Source organism: Dipodomys spectabilis, unplaced genomic scaffold, assembly GCF_019054845.1.
Source record: "Dipodomys spectabilis isolate Male_0828 unplaced genomic scaffold, ASM1905484v1 ptg000575l, whole genome shotgun sequence".
Classification (NCBI taxonomy): Eukaryota; Metazoa; Chordata; class Mammalia; order Rodentia; family Heteromyidae; genus Dipodomys; species Dipodomys spectabilis.
In genome coordinates, this window is record NW_024871252.1 from 995,503 (window position 1) to 1,009,344 (window position 13,842).

The window sequence follows — 13,842 nt, forward strand, 5'->3', positions numbered from 1 at the left end:
AAAAGAGGTACCTGGACGGTGAGCTCAAAAACTAGCAATGGCAGAAATACTGGCTCCAGTTCCACGACAGTGACTTAATTTTTTTAATGGAAGCAGTTATGTTTATTCAGTTCCATACTGTACTTAAAAAAAGCAGTGTAGAGTTTTGTACAGCTATTCAAACATCCTTCCATTACCTGCAAAGTGCTTCTCTGAAAACTACATTGTCTTTTTTTGTTGTTTTTTATTGTAAAAATGTTCTACAGAGGGGTTACAGTTCCAGGAGCAAGGTAATGAGTACATTTCCTATTGAGCATTGTTTACTCCTATTGTGTTTTCCCCCTACCATCCCTTCCCTCCCATCTCCACAACTACCTCCCCCTGCCGAAGTCAGAGACTTAGTTTTTCATTTTTGGTTGGCACGGGGTTTGAACTCAAGGAATGGCAACTCTTTGTTCACATTGCTACAGATTTACCAAGACCCTGAGTTCAAATCCCAGGCTAGGAAAGAAAACTGGCAAAAATTCCAAACCAGGGAGCTTCATTTTTTAAAATTTAGTTAAATAGTTAATTTTTTATATGTTTTTGTTTTCTATTTTTATGGCCAAGCATGGCACTTGAACTCAGGTCGTGGAAACTCTGCTTCAACTTCGATCTCACTTGGCTGGGGTGCACTCATTGGACCCATAGCCGATCATGAGATCCTTGGGCCAGAGGCCTTTCAGGAAGAAAACAAAGTTGGAAAGCACCAAAATGGTGAGCTGCAGAGAGCTTGGGTTTTATTTTTTTTTTCTTTGCACTGTGACCATCCTGGGTCTGAATGACAAAGCTGCAAAGTGGACCTGACCTGCCATTGCTGTTGGCTTGTGGGCCATCAGTGAAGCCATAGGCCAACCTGTCAACATAGGCTCTGTGTTCAAATCCTAGTCCTGACACCAATAACAGGAGATCACAAGAGACTCATTTCTATGCATAGGAATACCGATTTAAAGAGTAGTTTATGCATGGGCCTACTCTAATATTGTATGCAATAATCCTAGAGTGCTGATTGATCTTCATTAGTAGTTTATTATGTGTGAAAAGAATAATATTCCTTCAATGGTCGTATAATAAATACCTAAGAGTTGGTAGGAACATAGTAGGTGTCCTTCTATCATAGATAGACGGCCATGGAACTCTTTACCAATATATATTTATTTGTATACCTCCGTCTGCCTATCCATGTATCGCTTTTTGGCCAAACCTGTGGGTCCATTTCAGAGCCTGGGAACCACCTGACATCTTCATTGGCTAGAGGCTACCATGCTCAAACTCACTCAATCATGAGTTGGGCCTCCTAGGCACTAAGTTCAGATCCTGGGACTGCCAGGCATGATGGAGAAGACATCTAACATCTGGATGTTTTGTGATAAGATGTGAACAATGTAATAAACGGTATAGGTGTCATCAGAGTCAATAAAATAAATTAAAAATAAATGAATGAAACAAGAAATAAAATAAATAACCACACCAAATACAATATGGACTGAACATCTGTACGGAAGTATAAATCACTTTGAAAATATATATAAGGAGGGCTGGGAAGGTGGCACAATGGTAGAGCTCTTGCCTTGCATGCATGAGGCCCTGGGCCCGATTCCTCAGCACCACATAAGCAGAAAAAAAAGCCGGCAATGGCGCTGTGTCTCAAGTGGTAGAGCACTAGCCTTGATGTGCAGAGCTGAGGGACAGCGCCCAGGCCCAGAGTTCAGGCCCACGAGTGGACCAAAAAATAAAGTATATAAGGAGGATCTTTTCCAGGCCTGAGGTTTGAATTCAGCCCCCCTATGAGGAGGGAACTGCGGGAGATCCTGAGATACTCGTTTGTGAACCTGGGATGAGTCATGGAATGTGATCGATCTCATCTGTGAATGAGTAATTTGTGCATGATGTAAGTAGGAAATGATAGGCAAGACTCATGGGGTATCGATTATTTGTATAGAACAGTTGATGAAGCATGACAATAATCATCACAGTCATGAAATGGAGGCATCAGGAAAGATGCAAGAATCGGTAGTCACATAGATTGGATTCCACCACAGGTTACCACTCTCCTATTCTATACAAATGTGTACTTACTTGCATACTACCTTCACCTTATATGAATGGATGACTGTTGTGCTCCCCGCTCTCCCCTTGTGGGCGGGGGCTCATTCGTAGGTCCTTGGAATGGCTTACCTCCTTCGTGGCTCAAAGGTTGGTGTGCTCGCTGGTGTGCTCATGTGGACCCATTCACCACTTGGTCCTGCTAGGGCTCGAGTTCAGATTCCCCGCCCTGCCAAAAGATTCATCTTGATGTCAGAAGTCAATCGTTGCACCTGTTTTCTTTCCTGTGCAAGTCCTGGATCTCAGCAAGGGTGAAGAATGCATGGGCCACCCTGTAGTCATGGGAATAAGTTATCCATGTCAGAACAATTATACCTGTCATCATATAAACAAGAAAATACATAATACACCCATGAATAGCATACAAAATAAAGAGAATAACTACACTCAATGCACTATGCAGTCCACACACGGATGTGAATATACATCCCAGGTTTCAATGATAATTGAGGACTATTTTGGCCTTCCTGGGGCTCGATCTCAGTTCCTGGGAATGGCTCAGCTCCTTAGTGGCTCACAGTCGAGTGTAATCATGTGGACCCATTGGGCAGTTGGGCCTCCTAGGCCCCAAGTTTGAATCATAGCACTGACAAAAATTCACCCTGATATGAGAAGCCAGTCATTGCACCTGTTTTCCTGTACTGTGAAAGTTCTGGGTCTCAGCTAGGAAGGAGAATGTATACGCAACTCTATACTCATGGGAATAGGTTGTCATCCAGTTCACCACAGTTATATCTGTCATCCTATACTCTAGGAAATACACAATACATCAATGAACAAGACACAAAACAAAGAGAAAGACTACATCAAACGCAAGATGCCTCCCACTCATGTTTGGAAATATAGATCCTCTATTTAATTATGAGTTTATGACTATATTGGCCCCCACCAGGGCTCCATCTCAGGTCCCAGGAATGGCCTAGTTCCTTAGTGGCTCACAGCCTGGTGTGCTCACCATGACCCATTCACCAATTGGGCCTGCTAGGCTTTGAGTTCAAATTCCTGCACTACCAAAAGATTCATTCTGATGTCAGAAGCTTATGGGGGCACATGTTTTCCTGTCCTTTGAATGTCCTGGGTCTCATTGAGGATGGAGAATGCTATCTAGGCAACTCTTAGCCAAGGGAATAGGTTGTTATCCATGTCAGCACAGTTATTTCTGTCACCATATGCAATAAAATACACAATACATCCATGAATAAGACACAAAATAGAAAGAATAAGTACACTGAATGCAAGATGCATACCAAATCTGTAGTTAAAGAGAAATCCTATATTTAAAAAAGGTGGACTTGCTATTTTGTCCAGTGCTGGGGCTTCAAATCATGCCCTGCATCAGGCCTGACATTCTAGTCTTCAAAAATGGTGAGCTTCCCCTTCCCCCACAGTGCAACAGAGTTAGAGTTACCCAGACCTGAGCTCAAATCCCAGCACTGACAAAAGATTCATCCTGATGTCAGAAGGCAGTCGTTGTGCCTTTTATCCTCTCCTGTAAAAGTCCTGGGTCTCTAATACGATGGAGAATGCATAGACAACCCTATAACCATGGGAACAAGTTGTTATCCATGGCAGCACAGTTATACCTGTCACCAAACTTATTAAAATACACAATACCTCCATGAAATAGAGACAAAATAAGGAGAATAATTGCACTGAACACAAGATGCTGTCCACACATATTTGTCATTATAGATCCTATGTTTAAATTATGAATTTATGACTATAGTGGACCATCCTGGGGATCAATGTCAGATTCTGGGATTGGCCACACAACTTAGTTGCTCACTGGTTCATATGATCACCTTGACTGATGGGCCAATTGGTTTTGCTCTGCACTGAGGTCAGATCCCAGCACTACCAACAAGTGGATCATGGAGTAAGAAGGAGAGTTTGAAACTTTTTTCCCTTTTCTCTGAGAATCCTGGGGGTCAGGCATGATGGAGAACATTTCTACAAATCTAGATGTTCTGTGATAGGTTGTCATCAATGTAATAAACAGAATGGGTTTCATCATAGTAAAATCAATGGTAAATAAATGAATAAAACAAAAGATACAAGGAACAACCACACCAAACATGTATGGACTGAACATCCATAAGTAAGTATAAATCCTATGTTTACAATATATATAAATAATATGTATTTCAGGGCTGGGTCTTGAATTCAGGACTCGTGAACAGGCCTGACTTTTTATCTTCATGTAAGGTGATCTTCCGTTTTATCCACATTGCTGCAGATTTACCCAGATCCTGATTTCAAATCCAAAGCCTGTAAGAATAAACTGTGTGAATTGCAAGTCAGGGAGCTAATTTTTTTCTCAGCAAAGGACTTGAACTCAGGTCTTGGCAAGTCTGCCTCAGCTTCGATCACCCTAGGATGGGGTGAAGCCACTGGACACGCAGGTGCTCCTGTGATCCTAGAACCCTAGGTTTTGCAGGGAAGACAATGCACAGAAAAAATGTGGCCTTTTATGTTTTATTCCTTTGCACAGTGACCCTTCTGGTTCTGAACGACACTGTTGCAAATGGTACTTCACCTTGCATTGCTGAAGGCTGACAGACTATCAGGGAAGCCATAGGCCCATGTGGCAACATAGGACCTCATTTCGAATCCCCGTCCTGACAGCAACCAGTGGCAAGAGATACTAAGAAACTGGTTCCCAACCAATGGAATAACACTGGAATTTTGCCAGTGTCACAGTTGAATGAGTTCATTGTGCATGAGGATCCTATAAAATTGAACAGCATCATTTAAGAAGGTTAGTTGATTTTATTTAATATTTATGAAGCATTAAAAGAATATTATTACTTACAGGAACACAATAATTTCAGGACACTGAGTGCTTTCATTAATAATTTAAGGATTTAAACAATAACATTAATTACATGGACACATAATGAATACTGAGGAATTGGTAGGAATATAGTCTATATAACTGAATAATGTATAGACATCTCTGGCACTCCATAAAGATATATATTTATTAGCATACTGCCATCTGCATGTGAATCTGTTTTTATTTTGTTAACTCCTGGGGCTCATTCTTAGGTCCTGGGAACATCCTGTCAGCTCAAATTGCCCCAGGATGGCCTGTTGACACTCACCCATTCTCCTTGCTTCACAAGATTCTGGCCACACCACCATTCTTTCTTGTTTCTTTCTGTCCAATGGGATACAAGAATGCTGCCCACACCCACATTCCATTGCTGCCAGGTAACACATTTATTCCCTGTTACTTTACACCACTACCAGTAGTTGAGGAAGGTAGAGGTGCCTGAGTGTTGCAGAAGAGACTTGAGGTGAATTTGGAGTATAGTAGGAAATTAATGCCCCTACCCCACCCTTCCCCTTCCCTCCCTTCATGCGGTGCTTGGTTTCAAAACTCAGGCACTGGTGTGCTGCCAGCCGTCCTAAATCCCCGACCTGGTCCCTGCCTGGGCCCATATGTCTGCATTGCTGCTGCCATCTCTGCTGCTCCACTTGGAGCAGCTGGCAACAGCTTTTCTCAGCATCACAGGTGAGTAGCCACCCCAACACCAACTCAACCCTGGTCAAACATCCTTCTGGGGGCACCATGACCCCCCTAGTTTTTTCCTCTCCCCGGCTGTGATGATCCATCTTTCTGTCTTGAGCATTTCTGAGATAGAAACTAAATATATGCTCAGGCTGGGCTGGATCGCTGTACTCCTCTGAAAGATATGCTCCACCAAGCCTGGTCCTCTGTAGTTGGGATGGTAGACTTGTGGCACCATGCTCAGTAGTTGGTTTAGAAGGATTATCCCAAACTCAGTCCATAGCAGTGGATTCTTGACCACACGTGAAGCTCTTGGTAGGGCTTCAACCATCGGACCTCATTATCCTCACAGGATAGTTGTGAGGAAACAAGGGATTTATACAGAGAGATCTCTGGAGAATGGCTAGGCAGAGAGGGAGCAGCCTTCAGATAAGGTTTTGGCAATTCTGTGAGCATATGACAGAAAGATACCAGAAAGGGCTCAGGTGGGGCCTGTTATTAATCATTGAACAGGTGTGGGATTATGAACCGAAACATGGCTCTCTTTCATTATTACACTATCGCCATGAGGAAGGAGATCCTTCACTTTGTTCAGTTTTGCAGCTGGGGAAACAGAGGCACAGACAAGCCAAGTGACCTACTTATGACCTCAAGTTCACAGGAAGCTCGGCCTGACTTCTCTTCTATGCTCCCTAGGACAATGGGTGCTATTCCATCCACTTCTTGTGGTGGGAAGTCCACTTCTTTTGAGTCGTGGGTCTTGAACTCTAGGATTGAGCACTGTTCCCGAGCTCCTCAGCTCAAGGCTAGCACTCTATCACTTGAGCCCACAGTGCCCCTTTCAGTTTTCTGGTGGCTCTTTGAGATAAGATTCTCACAGACGTTCCTGCCTGGGCTATCTATGAACCATGATCCTCATATCTCAGCTTCCTGTTTCGTCAGTATTAGAGTTCTAAGCCACTGGCACCAGATTTAACTCTAATTCTGGTTTTCTCTCTCTGTCTGTCTGTCTGTCTCTCTGTCCGTCTGTCCGTCCGTCTGTCCGTCCGTCTGTCTGTCTGTCTGTCTGTCTGTCTGTCTGTCTGTCTGCCTGTGTCTGGCTCTCTCTCTCTCTCTCTCTCTCTCTCTCTCTTTCTCTCTGTCTCTCTCTCTCTCCCTCAGGAGCTGGTTGAATGGGTGCTGTAGGAGGTGGCCCAATGTCCCCAGGTGGCTGGAACCCAAGATCACTTACTCATTCTGGAGGTTGGCACTGGGTCAGGAGCTGTCTCACTCAGCGTGTTGGTACATCTCCATGAGTTAAGCCCTCTGTGCTCTTGCTAGACTGTGAGGGTTATTCATTTTCCATGTAGCCTTACTGGATTTATTTTATTGTATTCTTTTCCACATCATTTTCTAGCATCTGGCCAATATTATGGTACATAGTTATGGAATGAAAATGTAATGTTAAATTAAGAAAGTCATTTAGGGCTCTTGGAATATGGCTTCATGATAAGGTGATTGCCTAGCATGCATGAAACCCTAAGTTCAATTGCTCGGTACCACATAAACAGAAAAACACTGGAAGTGGTGCCATGCCTCAAGTGTTAGAGTGATAGAGTTGAGCAAAAAAAAAAAATTCAGGAATTATTCCTTAGTCCTGAATTTAAGCCCTTTAACTAGCAAAGAAAAAAAAAACAAAACAAAACAAAACCAAAAAATAAAAAACAAAACCAAAAAACATTTAGTTAGTAAATAAAAAGTAAAGAACCCATACTTGGAATATATAAATGCTCCTACCATACTGACACCTGACAGTAGTCCTTAATTCATGTACTTTACTTATATTAGGATATTGTGTTGAAAAAAAGTTTTGTTCATTAGGTCACAGCAATTAATGGCTTGAATGTGCTTAGATGTCAGGTGAAGATTAATTCTGGAAATTCAAAGATTCCAGGTTTTTAAATGGTCACTGCTAATCACAATGACAAGGGTAGTCTAAGTGAGATTTGGCACCAAAACGGCAGAGGCAAATTAACAGTTGTCACAGAAGAAAAGGAATAACTCCAGAGTTAATGAATAAATGACAGTAACTAAGATATACCAGAAATTGTTTTAGAGAACCATTTTTGGTTATTGAACAAGTAGTTATCAACAAGTCTTATTACTCATTGCCTTTAGCATTCTAAATCTCTTAGGCTACTTCTTAATTTCTGTGTAATAAATGTATCTCCTTCTGTGTTGTTCTTTCATAGCTTATCTTTTTTGCTTTCTAAAAATCTGTCTTTCTATATTTCTCTATGAACATTTCCTGATACTAAATACACCTACAAAGATGGCAGAGGATGCTAAAGTAAGGGTCCCATAGCTCATGAGTCATTAATGAAACAACATGGAAAGGAGGACATATTTATTGCTACTTCAAATTTTCTGAAAATCTGCTATGCCATCATTTGATTCAAATTTCTATTATTTGTCTACATAGTGTCATTCAGTGCACGTAAGCACAAATATGAGCTGGGTGCTGGTGGTTCACGCCTGTAATCCTAGCTATTAAGGAGACCAGAGGATTGTGGTTCAAAGCCAGCCTGGTCAGGAATGTCCATGAGACCCTTAAATTCAATTAACCATTAGAAACCCAGAAGTGGTGCTGTAGCTTAAGCAGTAGAGTGCTCAACTTGAGCTGAACAGCTGAGGGAGTGCACCCAGGATAAGAGTTCAAGCCCCCCAACCAACAAAAAGTGCAATTATAGCCTTAAGTTTCCCGAAAAAGAAGGACAAGATCAATAATCTTCCCAAGCAGAAAAAATAATTTCAAAATGATTCAGTGCACCTACTTGTACTGAGTTATTTAATTTAAAAATTGTCAAACATTAGCTTTACAATAAACTTCATCTAATATTTCTTGTTTCAAAAGAGAAGTCTATACAGTTGATGTCACTTAGCTTTCTTATTACTTAATTCAAAGCCAAACCAGGAAGGAGAGTCTGTCAAACTGTTATAGCAAATTGAACACCAAAAATCCAGAAGTGGAGTTTTGGCTCAAGCAGTAGAGCATTAGCTTTGGGGGCTGGTGGGCAGGAAAGACTACTGTTCAGGTACATGATCCAGCCTCTGGGTACAAGCCCCAGAACCAGCACAAACTAAACAAACAAGCAAATAAAAATCACAGATATTTCTTTGGGACCCTCCCTAAAGGAGTACTGGTCTGAGAAGAGGCTCATTTTGCTGATCATACTCATTGGAATCTGCTTTTTTGGAATCCTTATTGCTCTGGAGAACGCAGGACCAGACCAAAGGAATTGATAACTGACTCCTGCATTAAGAGAATCATCTCAGGGGTGAAATATCCATCCATACGACACTGTAAAACTTCCATGTCTTTGTTCCTTTGCAGGAGAACACATTTAAACCAACGTTATTTCCTTTTGTTCTATGCTGGCATTCAAATGGTACATTATTTCCTTTTGAAATACTTTCAACTAGAAGTTTACAGAAAAATTTTATATGAGTAAAGAACACACTTGAAAAAGCCAGGGACAGAGTTTCCTTCAAGCCTTGGGATACTTTTCTTGTACACTAAAAAGGAAAGCACAAGGAAACTTGAACTTTGTTATTCCTCTATGTTCCATTCCTCTCCTGGGGTCAGTTTCCACATCCAGTAACAGTTACTTCCAGTAACAATCAATGGTGCTGCTTGAGGTATAATGAACGTTTTCTGGCTTCACTGAAATCACACTATGACACCTTTGGCCTGAGGTAACACGTGTTTCAGAGACAACTTAGTAAAGAGAAAATATGAAATTATATTGCTTATAAATACATTATACATGACAACATTGAGTTCAAACTTTGTAAGTTCTGTGTAAATTGAAGCGAATTTTAAATGGGAAGAAGGTTCTCAGAACATTGTTTTTGTGAGTGTATGTGCTGTTCATTATTTCCCAAGTGGACATGAGCTAACAGTAAGGGAAACAATAGCAATAATAGGAGAAAGAGAAGTTCTGTGTTTAAGTATAAGGGTTCAATACAATATAGAAGACTACAAATAAGACAACATTGAAACAATAAAGCCAATTCCAGTATGTAGATTTATGGGAGTGATATACAGAAAGCAAGACTCATACGTGGAACATGAAGTATGAGGCCAATCTCATTCTAAATCATGCTTGGTAATCATGCAACTTCATAGAAAGTAGAATGGAAGAATAATCCTGTTTCCAAAGCAAGTCAGATATAAGAGCATGGATTTAACTGGAAAAAAAATGTTCATCTTGTGAGAGCAGGGATTATACTAGCAATGAACTGGTGGCTAAGATCACATTTCTTTTATTTTTTCTTTACTTATATATGTATATTTTTTGTTGGCCGTGGTCTTGGCACTTCAACTCTGGGCCTGTGAGCTGTCTCTCTACTATTCAGCTCAAGGCTAATGCTCTACCACTTCATCCACAGTGCCATTTCCAGTTTTCTTTTAGTTAATTGGAGAAAAGAGTCTCTGGGCCTTTCCTACCTGGCCTGGCTTTGAACCCCAATCCTCATATCTCACCACAACCCTGCTTACAATCACATTTATAACAGTGTACACTCAGGATATGTAGTGTGTGTGTTCATTTATATTTATAAGAATTCTTGAGTTAGGGGCTGGGAAGGTGGCTCAGTGGTAGAGCGCTTGCCTTGCATGAATGAGGCCTGGGTTCGATTCCTCAGCACCACATAAGCAAAAAAGAAAAAAGCCGAAAGTGGTGCTGTGACTCAAGTGGTAGAGTGCTAGCCTTGAGCTGAAGAGCTGAGGGACAGCGCCCAGGCCAAGAGTTCAGGTCCCATGACCGGAACACCCACCAAAACAACAACAACAAAAAAGAATACTTCAGTTAAAAATCTAGGCTACAGCTTAGACATTACCCTCACAAAAATATTTGTAGTTTTTTTTTTTTTTTAGGGTCCGGTCTTGGGGCCTGAACTCTGGGCCTGGGCGCTGTCCCTCAGCTCTTCAGCTTAAGGCTAGTGCTCTACCACTGGAGCCACAGTGCCACTTCCGGCTTTTTTCTTTTTGCTTATGTGGTGCTGAGGAATCAAACCCAGGGCCTCAGGCATGCAAGGCAAGTGCTCTACCACTGAGCCACCTTCCCAGCCCCAAAATATTTGTAGTTTAAAAGTTGATACTCCTGGAGAAATAAAACCTAAGAATGTAAAGGAGTCTGGGAAGTTAAGTTTGCATCCAGCCTGGGCAGAACACTCTTTGCAACAGTACATATAATAAAGCAGCCAAACCTGGATTGGAAGATGGCTCAGGTGATGGAATATCCGTTATGAGCAAGATTGCTGAATAAGAGCTTGAGGATTTTGCATACATACATACAAACATACACATACACACAGAGGCACTTATATGTGCACACACAAATACACAAATGAAACAACTCTCAGAATGTGTAGAAAAGTTAGAAAAAAACAGAATATATAGCCTGAAGAAGACTAGAATCAAGTGATAATTTTTAATATTAGAAAGTCCTCAAGTGAACTTCCTTCAATAAAGTTTGACAATATTACATAGGTAGTGACCAGAGATAGTAAGAGAGTCCATTAATCATTATTAAAAGGATTGCATCCATGGAGGAATGAATCAGAGACCCCGCAGGTGCATCTGAAAATATTCATATCCTGTGTCAAATGTTAGAACATCTTTGAAAATAGTAGATAAACAGTCTGAACAGTCACTCTGGTGTATAATATCCTTGGAGAAGTTCAGAATTGGTAGTCTGTATCTAGATTAAATAAACTAAGAAACTATGGCAGGGAAATGTGATACAAGCCTAGAATTCTAGCACTGAGATTAAGACAGGAGATTAGAGACTGGAATCACATAGTGATAACTTCCCTGGACCAGGTAGTATACTTTTGTCTTAATAAAACAAAACAAACAAGAAAGGAATACATAGTTGGAAGTTTGGGTTAATTTTGTCATTATGTATTGAGAAGTCAAATTTCCTGTTGAAATGCAACTCATACTTAATCTTCACTTGTGTTTTAAATTCTCTCTTCGTTACAGAACATTCCCAGATGCAAAATGACTCATGATTGCCATCCAAAATTTGAAAAAGTAAGTAATCATCATTCTGTTGTATCCCAAGGAAATGATGAAGGATTACAAAAACTTAAGTTTGGAAAAATAGTAATTCATCTAATAATAATTCATCTAAAAATAACATTCATCTAATGTAGGATTATGAGGATCTTGCTAAATTAGAATTTAGATTTAAAATAAATATTTTGATTTTCTTTGTAATTTCATATTCTATAGGATACTACCAAATTCGTTTTAAGTAGAGGGTTTAATTGACAAATTCACAAATGATTTTGCATTCTACTTGCCTAGAATATTCTTTCAAGAGAGTTATAATTAGAATTTAGTTAATAGATAATTAAAATAGTTCATGTATAAAATGATAATGTGAATGTTGGAGACAGTTGCCAAAAATTGATGATATTAATTTATAAATTATAATAAGAGCAATTTTTTGAGGATTTGGTATAACAAGGTATGAAGAGAATAATCGTGTGACATCTTCTTTCTTCTACCTGTATGTAACACAGGAAGCAATTTCCTTAATTATTTGCCACTGTATACAATGAGAAAAATGTTAGGTTTGGGGTTTGTTTTTATTTTTGTTTTTGTTTTATTTGTTTGTCCTAGGGCTTGAACTCTGGGCCTGGACACTGTCTCTGAGACTGTTTATGTTCAAGGCTCGTGCTCTACCACTTCAACCTCAATGCCACTTGTGTCTGATTTTTGCTGCTAAGTTTATTGGAGATAAGAATCTAGGGAATCTTCCTGCCTCGGTGAGCTTTGAACTGTAATCTTCTGATCTTAGCATCCACAATTTGTATGATAGTTAAAAAAGTATAAATATAAATAATATTTGCAAGTGTTCCAATCTCAAGTATACCAGTGGTGGGAAAATGATGCAAAACAGTTTATTGTGGTGTTCTTTCCAGAACATGTATGGCATCACATTAGCAGAGTTGCATTTTTTCACAATAGAGATAAGCTATTCATGATGTGAATTAAGAGAAGTTTGAGGTGCACCCTAAAAGTTCTAAACTGTTGGGCTAGGATGTCTCTATATCATAAATATTGGGATTGGTGGTCATAAAAATAATAGCTTACTGTGATAAAAAATTGCTTACTCTTGAAGAATTATTACCGTTGCTAATTAGTTTTATCTTCTACCAGAATGTACTTATTTTTGTGTTGAATCTCAATCTGTAACACCCCATTTGAAAATGCATCTATTGCAGAATTACATACCATGCAAGCCGGTACTGTTTTGAATCTCTCAGGTATGGAATCTTCTGGAATTGAAATGAGTAGTTATTAGTCATTGGAATGTTGAAGAACACATATATTCTGTCTTTTTAACTGCTTATTTACTTTTAAAAGTTATAGGTTTGCATAGAATTAAACTGTTTTCGCTGTTAATATGAGAAAGTACTATGTTCTTTTTTCAAAGTATTGGTAAGTATATTGTGAAAATATTGTCTAGTCAGATAGCATTCGAGTTGATGGTCCTCTGATTAAAAAGGGATAATTACTTCAAATTAGATGCCAAACAATATTGATTTTTTAAAAGTTACTACATAAAGAATAATATTTACTATACCAATACAGTTTAATTTTATTTCATGCAGCTTAGTTTTAAAATTTAATTTTATTGTCAAAGTGATGTACAGTGGGGTTACAGCAATTTTAAAGTAGTGAATACATAACTTTCCAAACTTGTTACTCCATCCCTCATTTTCTTCAGTTATCCTTCATCCCAATACCCCTCACAAGTTGTAATGTACATTTCCAACATATTGTCTTGTGAGTATTACTATTGCATTGGTTTGCCTTTGTCCTTTGTCTCACCATTTGGTTGTTCCTCTTCCCTTCCCTCATTAAGGTAAATATATACACAATACACAGGCTACCAAAATCAAATACAGCAGGGAATAAAGCATAGGGGAAAAAACCAAAAGAAAATAGAAATCACATAGTACATTAAAAACAACAACCACAAATAATACTCTCTGTTTCCATATCTTGGAGTTCATTTTGCTCAGAATCAGATTATAAGGTTATATATATGCATAACATAGCCACTGGAAAATAATAGTTTCATGGACACTATATCATGAAAACAACATGTTAACTGTTTTTGATGGTAAAGGAGGAGTTAGGATTG